This window comes from Lepidothrix coronata, unplaced genomic scaffold (genome assembly GCF_001604755.1).
Source record: "Lepidothrix coronata isolate B3197 unplaced genomic scaffold, Lepidothrix_coronata-1.0 Scaffold49, whole genome shotgun sequence".
NCBI classification, from domain to species: Eukaryota; Metazoa; Chordata; class Aves; order Passeriformes; family Pipridae; genus Lepidothrix; species Lepidothrix coronata.
Window position 1 is genome coordinate 3,381,571 of NW_016690229.1, and position 22,139 is coordinate 3,403,709.

The 22,139-nt window shown below is 40.2% G+C and overlaps 1 protein-coding gene across 2 annotated transcripts in view; it reads left to right on the forward strand.

Moving 5' to 3' along the window:
- PHACTR3 (phosphatase and actin regulator 3) overlaps positions 1–22,139 on the forward strand; it is a 100,642-nt gene that overhangs the window by 19,580 nt on the left and 58,923 nt on the right. Inside the window, exon 1 of one of the 2 annotated variants that reach the window (XM_017815309.1) lies at positions 7,052–7,433. The exons of the other annotated variant lie outside the window; for it this stretch is intronic. The gene's annotated coding sequence lies outside the window, so the exon portion shown is untranslated. Of the gene's footprint in view, positions 1–7,051; positions 7,434–22,139 lie in introns of those variants that run through there. 2 annotated transcript variants of the gene reach the window in all.

A 22,139-nucleotide genomic window follows, 5' to 3' on the forward strand; every position in this document is an offset into this window, starting at 1 on the left:
GGGACTGAAAATGGGTGTCTGTCTCAGTCTCATACAAGGGGGCACACAGGAAATCTGGTTCCTATGCCCTGGGGGATGTATTTGAGGAGCTGACAAGAAATGGAAAGAGAAATAGGCTTTTCTGTGCCTCTGCACTGCCCTGGTTGGTGGGTGGGTCTGAGGCATTGCACACACACTGTAAACTGCTTCAGAAAAAGGCAATTTGTGGCTGGCCTATCATGGAGCAAAGAGGGAGTTGTGCTACAATATCATGTCTTTGGAGATTGTGCAATTTATGATCTTTGTTCAAGACTGTGCCTAAAGGCACGATTTAGCCCATATATTGTACATAGAGAGTTCAAAGGAAAGTACATGTGAGTGCTGCACAATTCATCTGCCTGTTCTTCCACTGCAGCTGCATTGTGCATTACTAAAAGTAAATAATGTTCCAGACTCCGTCTCACATCTCACTGTTTGCATTATATTCCACATAGAATGGTCTGTAAAGAACGCAGTTAATGAATAAAATATAAGCTTTAGCTTTTTTTAAATCTTCTCTATTTCAACAAGTGTTTTATGAATTCAAGATTTCTCTATGTATTTGACAGGAGTTTTGACTTTTTGATGAATCAAGGTCCTTTTGTTTTTCTGGGCTGTGCACAGTCCTGAGCTGACCTTGGTGCTGAACACTGGCGTGGTGCTCCCTGGTCTGCATTCCAGCATCACTGGTACTCCCAGTGTGAGGGAGAGACGTGTGTTTAGGAGGATATAGATCACGTTGGGGTACCTTACTCTTATTAGCTGATTAATGTAGAGCCAGCTTCAAATTCTTGTGGCAGTTTTTGAGGGAGGCTGATGAAGAGAGGCCCAGAACAGCAGTCCATAAAAGCGTTACTAGACAGTAAAGTCAACAATTCATGACGTGCTGATCTGGATCTGTTTATGTGGAAGAAAAGATTAGCCAGTTTAGTCCTCAGAGCAATGGAAATATGGTTTCAAGGCCTGTACCATGTACCCTATGCTTATATTTTAAATGATTTATCCTATATGGGGATGACAGACGCTCATGTTTTCAGAACTGACTACAATCAAAATTCCTACTTTTACACAGTGCAGAAATTGCCTTCTCATTGATTATTCTCTTGAAAGACCATCACAATTTCAAGTGAAAAGGCAAGGGAAGTTGTAAAGTAAGGCTGATATAATGTGAGAAGAGATAAGAGAAAATCCTAAAGGGAATTACAGTTCAGTGTTCCTGCTTTTTGACATCAGTCTTTTCACTTTCTCTGATGCTGGCTGGTGAAAAAATGGTCATCTCTCTTTCAAGTGATACACTTCAAGTGATGACTGTTAGAAGTCACAAGGATCTTATTTTAACAAGTGAGAAGGGAAATACACATTGTGTGTGATATTAGGTAATGTCTGAAAAACTTCCTTCAAAAATTTCTTTAGAGCTCAAACTAATTATTTCAATTGCAAATACAGAAATTCATCCCAAGATGTTAGACAATACCAGGTGTTTATTGTCAACAACTGGTCCCTTTTTGTACTAAGCTAAAATGAACCTGATTTACCATTTCTTGTTTTACCAAAGTTACTCTTGCAGTCCAGAAGAGTGGATAATTTATAGACTTCTAAGCTTTTCTACCTTTGGCCAAGTGGAATTTTCTGTTGTGCTTCAGTGTTTCTGCCTGAAGGTCAAAAACATATATTTGGGACATCTGTAGAAATATAGGTAAATAATTGATGGATGTGGACATGGATTTTGTTTGTAAGGGTTACATAAACTGCTCATAGGATCACAGAGTGATTCAGGTTGTCAGGGATCACAGAAGATCATCTGGTCCAATACAAAGGGTCTTTGCAAGGAAGAGTTTCTAGTTTCTCAGAGGATGCCATGGTTGGAAAATAAACTGAATTATGAAGTTATGTCTTGCAGAAACAAGTGCACAACATGATTATAATTCTCTATTCTCTCACATACCTTAAGAGGAGCTCTTATTCCTGTGGAAATCAGTGCCAGGGAAATAAAAACAACAATGTTGGGTCTTTCACTGCCTTTGGAGTAGTACTTATGTATAATCAGTTTAGAGTCAAATTGCCCAGCCCTCATTCCCAGAGCAGTGCTTGGCTGTGTGATAATCACAGCAGTGGTCACCAGGACTAGGTGGGATGTGATGCCAGGAGTGAGCAGTGCTGGCAGAACGTGCCCTTGGCGTTAACTGCACCCTGATCCCGCTGGGAATAGCTGTGTGTGCTGTCCCAGGGGCAATAAGCTCTGCCAATGGATAACATTCCCCATGCACTGTATCCACTTACAGGACTATGATGGGTATTGATGGAAAGCCCTCGGGTTCTCACATTTGTGCAGGAGAACTGCATTTATCATTCTTCACCTGCACTGTTAAACCAGGCTTAATGATTTTAATCATAGCTCAGCTTTACACTGAGTGGCTTCTGTTTGGAAAGCTCTCCATGAAATGGAGCAAGCAGTGGTGTTGTGTTGGAATAATCACTTCAGACCCTTTGGCTACGTTGTGGCTCTGGAGTCCTGCCTGTGCCGAGCTTTCTGTTCCTGACATCCCAACGTTAGGTGTGGAATCTCGTCCCTCTTACACTCACAGCATATCAAGGAGAGCTTTACAAAACCACAGAGAAAAGATTTAAAACCAACAGGAAACATATTTAAGTTCTCAGCCTTTCACCATTGCGCTGTTTCCCCCTTACAGTAATTTCTGGATTTGGACAGGATTTTATACAACTCAGTTGCATAACAACCTTCCAGTGAACCATTAAATTGCTTACACATACAACAGATTTCTGTGACAGATGATAAAAATAAAAATTGAAAAAGGCCTTATTGAGAAAATAAAAGGAACTTATTGCCACATTTAAAACCCTAAAATACCCTAATTAAGACTGATCAAGACACACAGGGATAATGGTATATGAATTTTCTAGCTTTTGAAAATTGTTTGTAGGACGTTTTAAAGATACTTCCAGGAATATATTGGAATATCTGCTCTCTCTTTTTCTACTAAATATAACATTAATTCCAAATCAGCAAAGGTTACAAATGTTATTTACTGAAGTAGTAACAAAGTACTCCAAGCCTGTTAAGTGTATTCAAATGAAAAATACTTTGAAATAAGAGAGATTCCTCAGCTTCATGACAACAAGAGAACAAATGCTTCATTCTGCAGTATTTCTAAATCTAATCTTAAAGTTTCTGGTTTAAAGAGTAGTTGTTTGCAATTTTATGAGTGTGCCTCTTGTATAGGTATTCATTAAATCTGTTAGAAAAAAAATCTCAAAACTGAGTCCAAGCACAATTTATGACTATTTAAGAAACACTGAATGTTATAGTCCTAATTTCACCTAATTTAAAACCTGTTAGGAAAGATTCCTCAATTGCCAATTTTTCTTTAGTGTGTTTCAAAGAGTCTTCTGATTCTATTTGAAGAGTTCTAAATTAGCACTCAGCATTCTGATACACAGACAAATTTTCTCAAGATCATTTTTTTTCCTGAGAAATGGGAATCAGAAGCAAAACACCCTGGATTTTCAAGAGGTAAGAGCCAATTTGCACCCACCAACCCCTTCCCCAGTGAGGAAACAAGCTTTTCAGTATCCACTGATGTTTTGGGTGCCAAGTTCATCCTATGTCAACTGCTCAAGTCATTACCTGGTAACTCTGACAATTTAATCTCTTTTTACTGGAAGACTTTTAAACAATAAAACACTGGAAGATGGAAAGTTGCCCAGCTTCACTGAAAGGAGTCATCATTTATTACCAGCAAAGACTTGTATTTTAGCTATAATCCAAAGTTCTATGATCTCATAGATAAATTAATATCTTCTAAACCAGAAATACACTGGCATCTGAAATGTAGACTGTTATATCCAAAACTATTGTCACATGCACAGAATTCAACATGAGACATTCAGGATGCTTTAGTTCACATACCTGAAACATGTTTGCTAAGAAAAGCTTAACAAAAGCTTTGTTCTCCAGATAAACACACTCTGAGTGGGGTTCAGATTCTTAAACAGATATTTTAAACAGGCATATATTCACTGCAGAGATTATTTATTCCTGCAGTGTAAGTAGCCAGAGGTGCTTCATATATGGAAGTATAAAAACGAGAGTTCTGAGTCTCAGGCAAAAAGGGAAGATTAAAGTCTGGGTCCTGTTAGGGAGGAGAAGTTCTATTTTATTTATGGCATTGAAAAATCTGAATCTGAAGTTAAGCCATTCTAAGCTTTTGGGGAATTTTGCCCATCAGCAAGAGTACAAGACATCAACTATCTCTGTTTATTCATTTTGTAGCTCAGTCCTATATCAAAAACTTGCAGTGGTTGCTGCAGCCTCAGAAACCCTGCAGCATTTTCTGGGAGGTTGTGACACAACTCCTCCATTGGTTAACAACCCATGATTCAGACAAACTTCGGCACCAGAAAAGATCTGTTTATTTTTCTCTTACCTTTAAGAAGCTTTTGCCAGATTTTCAGACTTGAGTGCCTAAATTCCAAGTGTTCAGAGGCTTAGCAAACATGGTTTTAGAACCCAAAGCCTGTTTGCACATAAGGCATCTCCCCGACAGATGAATCCTATTAACCTTGTTAAGACTAAGCACTTAAATTCAAACACATGTTTGGGAACTCTGCTGGGTCAGAGTCTTTAATTTTTAATAAAGATTTCGCCCAATACTTTTTATTTACACTTGAAAGTTGGGCCTTTGTTTGCTATAGTGTTTTCCAGAACTTCAGTAAGTAGAAGGGATGAATTCTGAATGGTGAGATTGTCATTGTCTTTTTTTTTTTTTTTTAATTAACTAAGGACTTCAACACAACCAAGGAAGCACTTTTAGATAAGAGGATGTTTGTCCTTTTCTCTGTTCGACTTTGTCTTCCACTTTTCCCTACTTTATGTTATTTATCTGTCCAATTTTAGGATTCCTCCATTCAGGAATAATTCAGGGAAAGGTTAGTGTTGCCAGCAACAAGGTGAAGAGACAAGATGATTGAACATCCTCCTTTGCCTTATGATACAACACAAAGATTGTTAGACTTTGCAGCACATGTCTGAGAGATTCTAATGGAAGAACTTAATGAATAACAATTAGATTAATGGCCAGATGCTGATTGATGGGTCAGGATAAGGCTCACTAGCAAATTTCTACTAAAAAAGTGTTTTTTTTTCAGCTTGTCACTGCATTTGGTTCTGTGGGATATTCATCTCTCATGACAATATAGATGGATTTACATAAAAACAACCAGGAAACTCAGACTTATCAAAAACTTCCCAACTTTCTGGGCTGGATTTCCCTCTAGAGAGAATCTGATTCTTCTGAAATGCTAAAGTCAAACTCAGGAAATATAAGGAAGTCCTTACCTAGAACATACACACACACACAGACAAACATCTATATAGTATATTGTATACAGAATTGACCCAGGTTATGCCATTGATGTTAATTAAAAGTCTCCCAATGATAATAGTCACTAAACCAGTACTTCATTCAATTTTTTCCTTAAAATACCCCTCAGGGAATAAACAATGGGCCGTCCACTGGAGTCCTGTTTATGACTGAAAATCGATGCCTCTGTTTTACATATGTTCACTGAATTAAAACACTTTTCTATTATCAATTTTCTGTTATCCATATGATTAGTGCATTTTTCCAGAAGCAGCAGTTTACCTGAGTTGCAATGGATCCTTTAGTCACCCACTAAACAACTCTGGAAAATACACGTGGGTGGTTGTAGATGATGCATAAGAAGACTCAATAAGAGAAAAACCTGTTAATATGTATTTCCTGGGGCAAAAAAAGAGATTGTGATTTACTTTAACTTTGTAAGATTTTATTGAAAATATACTTAGAATTTCTCCCTGGATTTTGCCAGTTCACCAGCAGGAGCTGTGCCCAGTGCTCCGAAGTGGAATTGTTTGCCAGAACACTGTTTCAGGAATTACATGACTTAATTTCTACAGAAGCAGACAGTGCTCAGTTTATTTTAAAAATATTTTCCTTTAGAACTGAAAAACAATAACTTTGAAACATGGGCTTGAAATCCAGCATTTCAGTTTACTGCAGCTGGAATACAGTAGTGCTCATTAGCAGGGACAAGGTATTTCTGAGCTGAAGCATCCGTGGAATGAAATTTCAGCACAGAACTGTGAATAGTGATTAATTTGGAAGTGCACAAGAATTCCTGTACCTGTGGTTCCTGGCCAGTTCTGTACAGACACCTTGGAAGCAAAGACCTTGGAAAAGAAGAATTGTTTTCCACTTTGATCTCATTTTCTGCATCATTGGCATGGAATACTTGCACAGAACAGTCATTGTGGTTTTAAGCCTGCTTTTGCCTTTGTGCAAGAAAGCCAGTGTTTTTAAATTTAGATGGTAATAATATGTTCCCAGTGACAAAATAATGTACCAAACCATTCTGAAATATGGCTCGCTCGGAGCTGAGAGCAATGCAGCTGTTCACTGAGAGTCCTCTCTTGTTTCTTTTAAATCTGGAGCATCTGCCTTTCCAAAACACTTCAATGTTAAGTCTCCCTAATGAAGGCATTTAGGATTGCAGGAAGGAAAGACTGTTTTCCTGCATTCTGGGAAGTATGGCTAAGACTGGGTGAGGAGTAATATGAAATTTAAATATTCTATAAAAAAACAAACAGTAAGGGAAAAGGCCAGGACAGGCTTTCACTACTGTAATTTAGGCTGGAATCTTTTCAAGCAGTTTGCTGACAGTGCTATAAGACAAAATTGCCTTGGGAGGAAGGAATCAGAGGTTTGATGTGGTAGCTGACCAAAAGTTACAGCGGGGTTCGAGGCATTTTAGTGGCCAAAACATCTCCAGTTGGTTTGTTTCGGGTGTTATACCAAGTTTAGAGCTCTCCCCCAGCATTTCCAGTGAGAGATATTGATTAAACAGTGACTCCCAGCTTCTTTTACAGGACAGGAAAAAGAGCAACTTTTGCAGTAAAGAGAAGTTGATTTGCAGATTTTCCTCTGGTTCTTCATTTAGAAAGCTGAGCCCAAGTCTGAGCATTCCGTGGGTTCTCCCAGTTGCACACAGAGCACAATTAACGAGCCCGGCGCTGTCAGAGAGACATGATTGTCGTGGTTAAAATAGGCAATGCCTTCATCTGTTTTACATAAGATACACAGCCCTGGAGAGAGCCCAAAGGGTCCATCCTGCTATTCCTGTGCAACTTGAAAAAGTGAAGGAGTTTCAAGGGAGAGCAGGAACAGGGGAAAGGAAATAACCATTTTCTTCTGGGATTGAGCTGCTGCATTTCGTGTGCTCCGAGCAGCAGCAGCACTGGGAGGTGAGTAGAAGGAATAGAAGAAATGAATAGAGACATGGAGAAATACTTCCTTCCTGCCATGGATGCTTTATTTTGTTAAACTGATCCATCATATCTACTTGGAGTTTTAACTGAGGTGAGTGAACATGAGGGTATTTTAAAAATATGTCTGTGAGTCTGTACTGAGGGAACGCTGCTTTTAACATGAAGGTATTAGGACTCAGGATGTTTTGATGTGATACAATATGCAAGAATGTGTTATTCTGTGATCATTTGGAATATAGAAAAAAAAAATCCATTGGCTCTGTTTCACCTGGGAAAGTAGATTGTTCTTTCATACTCTGTGCTCTGCAAATCATACATTTTGTAACCATGAATATGTTCCTCCCAACCTAGGAATCAGTGATGGTGCTGGCAGATTAATTGCACAATTCAGTTACATGTGCTTCATTTCAGTGTTGACAGAGACACTTTTCCAATAGGGAGAGAGATTTATTCTACAGTTCTGTGGCAGAGAAGCTGGGGGGCAATAAAAAGAATTTTCCCACTGCAAGTGCCGTAATACATTTTAGTTTAGGTGTGTGTGGAATAGCTGGACTTTTTCCTCCTGGCACTGCTGAGAAAAAGAGTTTTGCTAAAAAAATCCAGCAGTGCAAGAAAGTTTATTGCTATGAAACCTTTAAATCTGGTCAGATAATCTAACAGTTGTCCAGCATGCCTGTGACTGCATTTTGCTGTATAGTTTGAAGGTGCAGATGTTTTTATGCTACCTAGTACTTGGATATTGATGTATATTAATTTTCAACCTACAGTTTAAAAAATCAAAAAAGAAATGTATTATTTTATAAAATGCGATCTTTTTCAGTAACGTATAAACCAACATATTGAAGCTTTCAGGAGGTTCTTTTTTTCTATACATTTGGATCTGCATTATGATTAAAATAAAGTGCCTGGTGAAATTAAATTCACATACTTTAAAAGAAGCCATCAATTCCCTTCCTCTCTCACTCTTCCTACACATTATTCATCTGGTATGTGAAAAGCTGTTCTGTGGCTTCCACACAAAAGCAAAGTGAAAAGAAAGCCAAGGATGTTTTAGTTAAATAACGATTATTTTCAGGATCCTTTTAAAGCACAAAACAAAATGTTCTCCATGTATTGTGAAAATATATAGGTGCTTTCAGATATATACCAGAAAGCCACTATGTTAAGAGCACATTATTCAGATTTTAAAGGCAAGCACTAAACACTTAAAAAACGCCAGAATTATGGTTGTCTGTGAAATCTTCCCTTGGTTCCTTGTGCATTGTGATGCAGCCTTAAAGTGCACATCACGCACTCCTGTCTCCAGTAATCTGTGAAGGCAGAAGTTATTCATACATTCTGAAGCTTTTCTGTGGTGCCCATCACTGCAGTACCTGCTCCACTAAAGCTCTGGGTAGTGTGGGGCTGGGGTGTCCACTCCACAGATCTGAGGAGTGTGCAGAGCATCAGAGTGGGATTTAAAAAGGCTGATTTTGGTTGTCTCACTTGAGACGTGTTTACTGTGATTTTCCAGACCCATTAGATAAGGCAGTACTTTATGTGCTTGGAGAAAAATGGCTTACTGAATTCTCTTGTGGGTTCTTAACTACCTGAACATTTACATCTCAGCTGTAGGTTGAAGATGAGCACCTTGTTCAAGTGACTTACTCTTCCCCCCCCAAGCAGTCTGGCAGAGGAAGGAGAGAGAACCCAGTTCTCCAAGACCTTCTCCATCTTCCTTTTTCCACACTTCCCTGCCCCATTCCCAACTTCTGCAGCAAAGCCATTATACAGTTTCTCAGGGAATGCCTATAGAACACTGCACTAAGATTATGTAGCTCACAAGAGGCATGTAAGAGTTCTAGTAAAGACTTCAGAATATAAATTAAAGCAGCCCCAGCCCCTCTGCCACAAAGATCAACATCTGTTTTGTCAGATCTGCTGCAGAGAATAACAGGGTAACCAACTGAACCAGCATGGGAATGAAGGGGAAACCTTTCCCAGCACCCATCAGGCATTTTCCAGTAGAGGAATAGTATCTGAAATCTTGGATTCCATTTGGGGTTCTGGGGGACACTGTTTTGAGTTCAATTTTTATCATTCTATTTAAATTTCTCCAACTGAGTTTTGTCTCTCTTGAAATTTTGGCTCCAGATCTTTCTCTTTCTCTCTTGTATTTCTAATCCTACACTTCACCATTCCAAGGCACAAGTTTTCTTCCCTTCAGTCTAAGTGTGGGACAGACTTTTAGGACACGTGCTTTGAAGGCAAAGCCAGTTAAGAAGTTGTTCTGCCTTTAGCTGTTTGTTTCCATTCCCACTTGTAGTTCATCATCCTGCACTCAGCTGCTTGTCCTCAATTTTTGCCCACTGAATGGTTTCTGAGGCAATGTTGGGAAGTGTAGCATTGAAATAACCCAGGTTAAGAGGACCCTTGGAAAAAGAAGTTGAATTCTACACATTAAAGGGTTAACATCTTTTTAAAGTAAGCCTGGAAAAATTATGTTAATCTCCCTTTAAATGAACAATATATTTTTTTGCCATTAGATTTATAGTGTTGGTCAATAGATTGAATCTATAACTTGTAATTCCTAGTAGTGCCAATCTTTATACCTTAATAATCTATAGTGGCTATGCTGAAAGCATTAAGTGTTATACATAAGAGCATGCTATGAATGCTTATTATTATTGATATTATGAGCTGATAAATTATACTTGATTAATTTATGGATCTCGAATGTGTGGAAATATCTTGTCCACCACCAACTCCTTGTTTCTGCTGGAAATTTGACACTATTTTGCAAAGGAACCCTGAGCAAACAGAATGTGATTTACATAAATTGTGGAGGGTTGAAAAGGAGCTGATTTATAGTAAACCTCATGGGGTTCGTTTAAATAAATACCATTGTAGTATTTACTTCAGCATGGCCTTGTCACAGTTAAAATTGCCCAGTACAACATCAGCCCTGTGTGACTGGAAGGCGTTTCCTCACTGTCCTGGTGCTGTTTGAGGTGAACAAATCTCAACTGCGAGCAAGTAAAAGATTTCCAGTTTTGTGTGAGTGTTTTCCTGCTCTGTGGTTTCGACCTAAACACTTGACAGGCTGTTGTGGTGAAGCAGAGAGTGGAGTACGAAGCTGTTTGGAGGGAGAAATCTCTTTACCTGGGGAAATAAAAATGTTTTTCTTAATGGATGGGCATCATCTGAAATCTGATTAGGCACATGAAGGATGGGAATCCCAAAGGCCTGTGTGGTGAACTGAATTAGGTTTGCAGTTTGGTTTGGAGCAGCCATTTTACCTCAGCACTGCACTTTGCTTTTGCTATTTCCAATCTCTAAAAGTGATGTCTAGGAGAGGTAACTTCACAATGGCGGGATATTTTCCATCCCTTTTTCCCCGGGAAAACTTTCTCATTGTTTCCAAGAATTTGAAGAAAAAGATTGCATTTTAGCATAAAATTTTTGAAAATTGTTTGCATTTTTCATGGCACAGGAAATACTGTTAGTATTTCTTATGTTTGTGCTTGTGAAAGCACTTCCATATGATGTATATTTTTTTAACTTACTTTATACTAGAGAGTCCTGTGGCAGATCCTTAGTAGATATAATCAGTAATAGATCCACTGATTTCATAAGAGCTGGAACAATTTATAACACTGATAGTGAATCTGCCCTTGGAAAATTCTTTTTGAAAGTGCTTAGTTGTTTGTGGTAGGAAAAAGTTTTGTGGTTAAAATACTGGGCTAAGGAAAGGGTCTGTTCTGTATCCAGTTCTTCAAAACTTTGGAAAAATCATTAAAATCTGGGCCTCAGTCTGTTTTGTAAAGTTTGACTAGCCTCTTTTAAAATATTTAAATTGCAATCTCTTCAGAAAAAAAATTCTTATTTATTAATTATTATCTTGGTTGTTTTTCCAGCTTGTTTCTTGGAGCTAATATATGGCTCTAAAAATACCCCAAACTTGCCCTGCAGCTTTTACAACGATATTCTTTGAATTCTAGGAGGCAAATTGCAAAAAAACCTCCAACCTTCTTAGTTTGCACGACTGTAGAGCCCATCAGTGTAGTTAAGGCTGAGCCACATCCAGACAGGGGCTGGTTTGCTGGGAGTAGTGATCACACAATAATCATGTTATGACAGAGATGTAAAACAAGAATGAAGATGTCAGAGCTACCTAGCAGCGAGTGTAAATTTAATCTTAAGATAAAAGCATATCAAATATACCCCGGTGGCTTATTGCCAGAGATGCTAATTGGAAAAAGCTGTATTATGCAAAGCCATTTGTTCCAAATGGCTCTTCAGGGACCAGGTTAAGGAGGAGTTTCCCCTGTGTGGTTTGGTCTTGTTTACAGAGGTTGTTAATATTTGCATAACCATCTCGGTGAAAAAATGTGTCAAGTGAAATAAAACAGACTTAAATGTAACTCTGGAAATTTCGGTTTTCAATGAAAGAAAACATTTCAAGGAAAAGCTGTAAATTGCAGACGCTGTCAGTGGTAGAATATTACAGTTCCCCTCATGTAGCCTGGATCACTGTCTTCAGGACAAGGCATAGGGATAAATAATTTTGGACTCAGTAAATGACTGCTTTATCAAACAGCAACCTTAGAACCCACAAAAAAAGGTACAATCCTGAATTTCATCTGGAGTGGTGCCCAGGGCTCAGTTCAGAAGGGTAACAGCCAAAACAAAACAGTAAGGGGGTAACAGCCAAAACATAATTGTATTTTAGAGGGATAGGAGGCCCAGTGCATCCCTGTGCTTAATTTCTAGAAAAGGAACTATGTTAAAATGAGGTTTTTAGGTAAAAAAGGAAACCCTAAAATAGACAGTCCAAAAAGTGAGATGCCTACAAGATGCCTTTAAGTTGATAAAAATAGAGTGTGTTTGAAACCCAGGTGAAATATATGCCCATAACTCAGATAGAGCTGTCATAAAACATAAGGAATGGCAATGGGAAAGTTAAGGAGATGCTGGAGGGAAAAGGCTGGTGTTCAAAAATTAAAATTTACCAAAATGAAGGTAGAAGCTCTGTGCACCTTATTTCCCCTTCCCTAGCACTGAAATGGTGCTGAATAGCTCCTGTGACAGGGAAGGAGCCTCCTGCCAAAGGCACTGCCAGGAATGTCCTCTCTGTTAAACACTCATCCAGCCATTGTCTTAAGACTCCAATGGACACTGCAGATGATAGTCATACCTTTCAAAGTAAATTAAATTTCTTGTATCCCTTTTACTCCAAGAGGATAAATGAAGCCCAGAGGGAAGAGAAAGTTTGCTCAAGGCCACCAGACAAGTCAGTGGCAGGACTGCACAAAGAAAAAATCAGCAGTTCTCCCATTTTGGGATCTCTTGGCCCATGCACAAGACAATCTTTTTGAATAGTGACACAAGAAACGTAAATAATGTCCAATTTATGGATTATTGTCTGAAAAAAACCCACACTGAAGCATAAATACCATAAAACTTGTGATTGAATCCTGTGCTGGCAACACTGTGTGTGTTAGAAGATTAATAATATTTTTCTGCTAAGGATTTACTGAAAAATAAGTGAGCTGCCCCTTAGCAACACCTTCCCTGCTCCACCTTCCCTGCTCCATCCACCAAAGCCAGCTCTGCCATGGAGCTCTCTCAGCCACCAACACCTGTGTTACCACATGTCATTACAAATAAATAATGCATCTTTGAAGTGTCAGGTTTGGGAATTGAGAATGAGGAGTTGTTGGAATCATTTCCCCAGGTTGGCAGGTGACCCAGCCTGGGTGAGGGTGCACAAGCTGTCGGCTCAAATGGAGCTGCTTCCAGCCTGGAATGCTTTGGGAATTAACTTTGTCAGAGGGCTTTTGCTTATCAGAAGCCAAACAACACAAAGCTAATAGTATGACAATGTCCAGCAAAGAAAAACCTGTTAATTCCCTGATAAATCCATGAGAATTCACTGAGAGGTCGTGGGCAGTTCCACCACTCCTTTCTGCCTGTGGTGTGATGGAAAACCAGTAAAGCCTGAGGAAGGGAACCGTGTGCCTCGTGCCACAGCAGCTCCTGGAAGCCCCTCTTTGCCCTGGCATCTCAGTGACATTCTCCTCCTCAGTGTCACTCAGCTCCCAACAGGGCCAGAGCAGAGGGATTCTTGCTCTCATTCTGCAGGGAAGGTGCACGTGAAGCTTTGTTGTCCCTGTCAGGGCTGTCTGGAAGTACCTGCTTTTCCATCTCAGCTCCCAAGTTCCAGAGAAGCTGTGCAAGCAGGCACCTCAATCCAGTGCATGTCTGAGATGTGAACCTGCCCCATGGGCACAGTTAGGACCATTATGCAAAGTGGGTAACCAAAAACCAAAAAATATCTAATTAAACATCAGTTTGCTATTATGCAGCGAGTAGAACTGTATCAGTTTATAAATAGTGTCCATGGATCTCCCCTGCTGGATGACACAGGATTACTGCTGGGAAATTTTTGCAGCTCTTTGAAATCCTGCAAAATGAGGCATCATCAGGCAGCACAGAAAGAGATGACAAAGAGAGGAGAAGCCTGGATAGAGACAGAAATATGAGACTGGCCTTATTAACACAAAGATGAATTTTAACCTGCAAATACAGGTTTGAAAACTGCAAACGTGATCTCCCATTATTTAAATACCACAATCCTTTCTCCAGCCATCCTGCCTTCAAAGATGTTCCAGTTTTAATAGATTATCTGACATTTAAAAATAAAAGTGTGGAGAGAGTTGCTAATATATTTAGACTGGGGAGCTTCATTTTGGTCATCTCTGCCTCCAGCTTCCTCTTAAAACATTTAATAGAGCCTCATTCCTCTTGGCTTCTATGAAGTGGGGATTTTAATTTATTTATGCTGATGAGGAACTTTTCAATATCCTCTTCCCCTCTTGTCACCATTACAGAGAAGAGGGCAATGATTTTTAGAGGAAACTGTTTTTTATCTAGAACATGCAAAATTAAAAAGACACTGGAAAATGCAGCATAATTCAGGCTCACAGCACTCTGGAGACCTAGTTAAAGAATACCTGTTAATGGATTAATTTGTCATGCTCCACATGTGCAGAGGGATGTATTTCAGGGAATATATAGACCTACAGTATAAAATCAATTTCAGAAGTAATGTGATGAAATGGTGGAGGCTTGACCTGATGAAAGTACTAATTTGTTTGAATATCCCATGATTTGTTAAATATACAACCAATGCTCAACTTCACCCCTTGCACAGTGGTTGAAGAGGAAAGTGTGAGTAAGCTGACAGTTCTTGTAATATTTAATGCAGCCAGCCCCCTCTCTACCTTCTGCTTAATCTATTTATGTATAACTTTGCTACCAGCTATTGCTTTAAATCTAAAATAAAAGACAGGGTTAATTCATAGGAAGGATGGGTCTCTCCATCCTGTGTTCCCTTGAGGTGCTTGTGCCAACTTTCTCTGGATTTGTTCATCAGAGTCCTTCAGATTTACTCCTTCTCTGTTCTTTAATTCTTTCTACAGAAACTTCATCTCCCTGCCCAGAAAATCTTGAGATTTTCTTAGAAGTCATGTAACTTAAATTAAACCAGGGGTTATTGAACCTTTATGACTCACTTTACTAAGCTCTGCTGAATAACCATGTGGGCCAGAAAATTTAATTAATTTCTATTGTCTATTTGCAAAATCTATTAATGTTCTTCCAGAAGAAATGAGCTCTGTCACTCACAGAAAACTGAGCTTTCAGACCCTAATGTTATTTTTGCAGCACTATATTTTTTTTGCCAAAATTAGATCTCAGTCTATGGCAAGATTATCCAGACATGATCACCAGGCACCTCTACCTGGCAGCACTTTGGAAAGATGAACAAATATATTCAAGTATCAGAAACCTTCAGAATTTCTGTTTTTTACTTTTGGAGAATAAGCCTTGAAAATTTGATCCATGTGCAACCTAAGGACATGGGTTTTGAACCTAAGAGTTCAAAAACCAGACAACCAAGGAGATCCATCCCTGCCCTTTTTCCACTGTAAAAAAAAAAAAAGGAGGGGATACTTGGAATTTTCAAGATGATGTTACAATTCAGATATCTAGCAATGGTGATAAAGCTAAAGGAGTTTTTTTCTACATGTTTGCAAGTCAAAAGTCTTCTCCCTTTTTTTCAGTACCAGAGAAATCAGGCTGGGCCTATTTCTGTGGCCCAGTAGATTTTACCTGGGTGTTACCCCTGCACTGCCATGGAGAGTCAGCAAAAAACACTACACAGAGTGGGGAAAAATAGCAGGATCCTCTCACCTCTCCCATTACCCCAGAGAATGAGAACTTTTCCCAGCTTTTCTTATTTGTCTCAGGAAGATGAAAGATAGGTGGTAACTCCCTTTCAATACAGCGTTTAACGATCATCTGGAAGGTGAGAAGTGAGACACTTGGGCACAGTGAAACCCCCGAACCAGCAACTGCAACAATCTGCAAATGCAGAGGAGGCAATTCATCCCAAAAGACAGACTATAATATTTTCTTCTGAGCATACAATTGCACAGCAACTTAAAATACCATTATCAATGCAGATACAAATATCTATCTGTCATTCCATAACTACTGAAACACAGTTTGATGCTTGTTCCACTGAGCTACTTTATTTTTTTTTTTTTGGACTAGTTTCCATCCCTAAATAACATTTAGATTTTAGAGACCATCTATAAATGGGGAGGGGGGGAGGTAATATATAAATTACCCACATTGCATCTGTATTCTGGTCTACATAGGTTTAGTCTACATATTTCTGGTCTACCTAGTTCTCACTTTTCTCTCAGTTGGGAATGGAGTTGGATTCATAAGCAAAGCAAGAAGCAGCCCTCCCCATACCCTGAAAGACAGAGCCCTGTTTGAGAGGGCAGAAAATCCCAGGAAATTTGCACTGGACATTGCTGGAGATTCAAAACAGCATTTGAAAGATGCTCTTTGAATGAAATGTTGAACAGGGATCTAAAAATGAACTTTGGTTATTCAAAGTAAACAGCATAGAAAGAAAATTAGTATTGTAAGAAGAGAAAGGAGCTGATTGCTTTTTATGTTTCTGCTCATTAAAAGTGTGATTAAATTGAGAAGCAAGATAAGGTAGACCATGTGTCGTGTATTTGCACTGAAGATAGCCAGGCAGCAGCATGTTTGACTTCAAACTAAATTCCCCTGTAGCTGTGCATCCTAGTAGGGCTTGATTTTATTAAATGTCATGCTAGAAACTATTACTTTGCTGTGTTTGTATGAAGTAGCTGCTGGTGCCATCCCATCTGTGCCTCAACCCTCATTAGCCTCTGCTCTCCTTTTCTGCAAAGATTAATCTATTTTGAGAAGAATCATGGCAAGAAATGATGCTTGTTTAGCGAGGTCTCATTCTGCAAACTGTGAGAAGCGTGGAACTGTCCTTCTGTTTGCACTAATTTAAGGCCACAGCGTCAAAGGGGGATGATTAACTGAGCCTGCACAAAGGCATGGACTGGCAATGCTGGTGTTGCTGGTGTGGCTGAGCGGTTACACACGTAGTGAGAGCTGCCCAAGAGCAGCTATTATGTGATTCATACCTACAGCTGTGGCAACTGGAGCTCAAATTTGGGCTAAATATGCACGTGCTGCTGTACAGCTGCACACTACAATGATTGAAGATGTTTTTCTGACGGTCAGTGCAGACATTCTGCACCCCATTCACGTTTGTTAAACACCCCAGTTACCTGTTTGTGCACCTTCAGCTCTCTTGCACTCCAGACCTCACAACCTCCATCATGGTCAGAGCAAGATAAGGTGTTGTGTCACTGGGCAGCTCTGGGGAGCTCCCTCAGCCTGTGACCACAGTCAGAATTTGCTGGGTCCAGGATTTACTAAAGACCCTAAAGGCAGAGTGCTGGATCAATATTCAGAGGTGAAGGTTCTCCTTCCAGCACTGGATGAACCTGAGACAGGTCACACTGCACATTCTGCTTTGGCTTTCCTCCCCTGTAAAGCACTTGAGTGGATCATTACAAAACAGTATTATGTAAGACTCGGCTGTTCAGTTAAATTAATAACTGGCAAACATGATACAAATACATGATACTGAGCTATTTCATGTGGGTTTTTTAGATAACCCTTAATGACCACAGAGCATCCAGGCTGATGTGTAGGACAAGATGGTGAGGACCACTTGACTGAAGAGCTTGTGTGTCTAAAGTGGCTTTTCAGTTGCCACGGTAAAATTTATTTGCTGAGTGCCAAAGAGCATCATGGAAGAAGAGAGTTGTTTTCCTTCTTAAATGGTCAAAACATAAGTTAAACCTGCCTTTAGGCAGGCTCAGTGTATCCCGAGGCCACCCTGGAACGCTTTCAACAAATAAAAGAGGTTTGCAATTTAAACAGGAACATGTGGGGTGTTTTTTTCAGCTGGCTTTGCCAGTTTTGGCTTGGGAGATGCTTAACTGTCAAAACTTTTCACTTTTAATGTTGCCTAAATACAAAGTAGCACTGCCCTTCTCCCCTTGCCCTTCTGACTAACGGGGGGGGCAAGGCGGGGGACAAAAATAAAGAAAAAAAAAAGAAAGGCAAACAAAAAAAGTCAGAGGGGACAAAATACCAAGAGAGGTGAGGAGAGCTAAAGAACCCTTAGTGGGAACAAGTTAACTCTTGTTTACAATCCTATCACTGTGCATTTGGTCACTCGAGCGTTAGAAATATGAACGTTCAAGACAGCGCTGTAAGAGATGCCAAAATTTAACTTCTAACTTGTCCCTTCTCTTGTTTTCTTTGAAAGTCAACTTACATGCTCCCAGCATGAGTTAGATGCATTATTGAGAAGGGGTTAGGAACAGCCTGGCTGAGCCAGGCACTGGGTTCTGCTGGGCCGTGGCTGCTGGGAAGCTCTGTTGGCTTTACGAGATCTCTGATGCCGACGGTGCTACCCTAAAATCAAGCTCCCAAACTCTCTCTCACTCTGACCTACATGAGTAGTAGCTATTTTATGATGCAAACCCATATTACCAGCAGGCTCCTTGACAATTTTTTTTTGATTTTAACATGTAGTTACGTAATACAGCATGTAATAATGCATAGACACAGTACAGATACAATACCTAGATACAGACTATAGAATATCTGCTGAATTTGGGGAGGGTGGAGCATGCATGCTCTAGTGCATAAGCCAAAAGCCCAAAGAAAAGCAAACATGAGGAGAGAGTGGTCTGTTTTGCTCTGAAAATGGGTTTGTTCTGCACGAGCCTCACTGGCTGTGGCTGCACAGCACAGGCTCCTGCCCTGTGCAAATCCTCTCCTTGCTGCTCTTGTAGCAGTAGCTGCTGTTGAGAGCTGAGGTCACTGAGCAGAAGAGGTGTTCAGAGGCTGGAGCCACCACGTGATGTCTCATTTTGGTTCTTTCTACCCAGACCTGTGAGCTGGGGCTCAGGCAGAGTTGTGTTGGTGTCACATCACCCTCTGGCCCTGCCAGGCTCTGCCGTTCACACCAGGTCTGTGCACGAGTGCCTGTACCAGCAGTGCAGGTTTCCTGCACATCCCCCATGGGCAGATGACCATATTCCTGTCAAATCAGCCAGAGCTGTGACACACTTGATGCCAGCTCTGTGGTTTTGTGCCAGATCGATGCCAACTGTGAGATGACAGACAAAGCCTGATATGTGCAATTGGTGCAGGAAAATGATACCTGATCCACAAAAACCTTGCAGGAACCAGGCTGACTGATCAGTGTATTTTAAACACGTTTGAGAAGGCAGAGTGAATTTCTACTGGATCCGCATTTTGTACCATTGGGACCATGATCTTTTTGATCTGATACTAAATGCCCTAAAACTTGATTTATTGGATACCAGCCCAAGACTTTGTAAACCAAGGCCTACTTGTGTCTGTATCTTCTAAGGGTTTATCTACCTTGTAGAAGAAAAGTTGTGTCAGGGAATTGAGCTGCTGTGCCTAATTCCATGCCATGCAAGCATCATGGAAATATATACCTCCTCCCATCCAACACCCTGCTGATGGAGAGTGCTGCTTAGATCTCCATTTTAGAGCTCACAGCCATGCAAATGCTGCAGAATTGGGTTTGGGTTACTCAGAGATCTCTAGCACAGTGTCCCCCTTCACTTTACAAATATCTTGTCTCCAGTTCCTTATTAAAGAAAGAACAAAATCATAAGATGCATTTGATTTTCAGTTTTAAGCATTCTATTTGGATTTTAGAAGGTTTATTGTGAAACACATGTTTTGGGCAACACACCCATGTGTTTTTGCAAATATGATCTCTGGGTGATCCCACCAGGAATGCACATAACTCCCATAACTCTGGAGTGAATTCCTAGAACGGCACCCGGGTGCCATTGATGGTCACATGTGAAGGAAATCACATGGTCAACATGTGAAGGAAATCACCAAGTGCCAGCACATATCAAGGAAGTAAAGCCTCATGGATCAGGTGCCTGGAAGCAGGATATGAGCTATTCAGTATAAAATGTCCCTGTAAACTCCTGGAGAGGTGTTCAGTTTGCTGATTTATTGTGACAGGAATTCTCAGTCCTGTGCCCACACGAAATGTCACCCCAGCCAGTATCAGTGTCCTCCCTCGTCAGGAAGATCCTGGGGACAGAGTGACACCTGCTCTGCTGATCATGGGGGATTTGGGTCAGGGTCAGGCTTTGCTGCTCAGCAGCTGGGGAGGTTCTGCTGCTGCTTTAGCTGGGCTTGTTCCTGGGCAGGAAGACAGACCTGTGGTTTTGGGGGCAGTCAACCCGGTATTCTCAAATTTGCTTCCCTCAGCACAAGCTGGGTGGGCTTCTAGCAAAGATGTGGGGACAACATGCAACTGTGTGGGCAGATGATGCCTTGTCTATCATCCTGCCTTATCTCCAAATAAAAGTATGCATTTCAGAGCCACTATCTGAACTCATCATCCAAAGGCTACACTGATAGCCAGATGTCAGAATCATATTTTTCTGTTCTTTCAAGCTTTTCCCCAGTAGCTTTAAATAGAAGAATAAATTTTCCACAGAGAAAGAATCTTCTATTAATAGCATTAGATCATTTCAGCACTTGAAAGGAAGAAATTAGTTGAGATTTTTATAGGTTTTTTTTTTAAATACTTTAAAAAATATTATAAGTTCTTTTATTCTGCAGGCAAGAGCATCCGCCTTCAGAGTTTTAATTACTAGGGAGAAAAAAATTCTCTGAGTTCAAAAAATAAAAATAGTGAATAAGAATATGTGAAATGACTTAAAATAAACATCTTCAAACAATCTGGCCCTGTGTGTCAGTTCTTTCTCATGCTTTGATAATCTCATCTCCGTTGTTGAAACAGCCTTACAGAGATTGCACAGGAGGCCTGGAGCTGATTGAAAAGCCTTCTGCTTCTCCAGGGCAGAGAATTGCCAATAAGAGGTGATGTTCTGGAGGGCAGTCTCAGCAAATCTCCTCACTATATTTTCTCATAACTGAGAAAATTTGGCCAGTTCCACTCCTGTGCTTTCACATTCTAACATCTCTCCTCATTCATTTAAGGAAATGAGAGGAAAACAAGCTGTGTAGGCTTCACCGCCTTTTCCAAATAAACTTTGTTATCCTCTTATGTAAAACACTAAGATATTCCAAGTGGCAAAGAGCTTTATACACAGCTTCACTTAAAAGCAAAAACATAAAACATGTTTTGTTCTGCAGTCAGAGAAATTCCAGTCATTTATAGCAATGAATGGGCAATGTCAAAGGAACATATGGTATTTTTAGCTCTGCTTCATTACACAATGTTGTAAATGAATCCTGAAGACTTATAATGTCTAAAAGCTTTCTCAGAGAAGAAAGGCTTTTCCTGCATAGTCTTGATTAAAGTCAGGCTGTTCCTGTGCAGAGGGTCAGTAAACTGCACCAAGCAGGGAGGGGAGGATGAGGAGTCAGACCTGTACAGATGATGAAATGACAGCAAAAACAGGGCTGTGAAAGCAGATTGTGCCTTGAGAAGAGAAGGGATAGTGAGAAAGAGCATAGTCTCTGATAGGGAGATGTGATTTCAGTGTCTGACCTGCTGTGCAGGAATTTAGGACTGAAGCTCCGTGTTAGAGACAGATAAGCCTGAGCTGACGTGACTGAAACAGGGTAGTGGAAGGCAGAATGATACCTGCCTATAAATGCCATGGAGCTCACAGGCACATTTGATACCAACACCCTCTCTCAGTATGTTCCACAACATTCTTTTCCTCTTGTGTTTGCTGTCTGAATCCGTTTGACCTGCCAGTGAGTTTGGTTTACGAAGAAGTTGACCTTTCTTTCTGTTTCCTCTCTTACTGCCCAAGATCCTTGACCTGGTTTGCTCTGCTCAGTCTAGACATGTGCCAAAGTATGAGGGATCTGGCTTGTTCTCAGCAAACTTACAGCATTTCAGAATGAAGGATGGGCTTCTGCAGGAGCTTCCCCCGTTGTTTCTAATTATTTCATAGGTAGCTTCAAGCAGAGATTCAGTTTGGATGTATAGAAGGAACAAGCAATGGATGAACATATTAACTTGGACCAGCATGGCAAGCACTGAACACCCAGTTCTTACAAAAGCCTGTGGATTTTAAAGTTTCTTGGAACATCACAGGACTAAATCCAAATTCTGCCTAGACCAGTGAAATTCAACACCATCATTACACACAACAATCCCCAAAGTCAACAGCAGTCTGAAATCTCGGCAAACACCGACGAACAATTACATGAATTTCAAGACAGTGATATGGAAATCCTAAAATATCTTCATTTTTATTACCCTCATAAGTAATCTCTTTTTGCAGCTGAGATATTGGCCCTTCCTCTATTAGTTCCCATGGAGGTTTCTGGCACAAAGAAGCTTTCAGGAGATTTT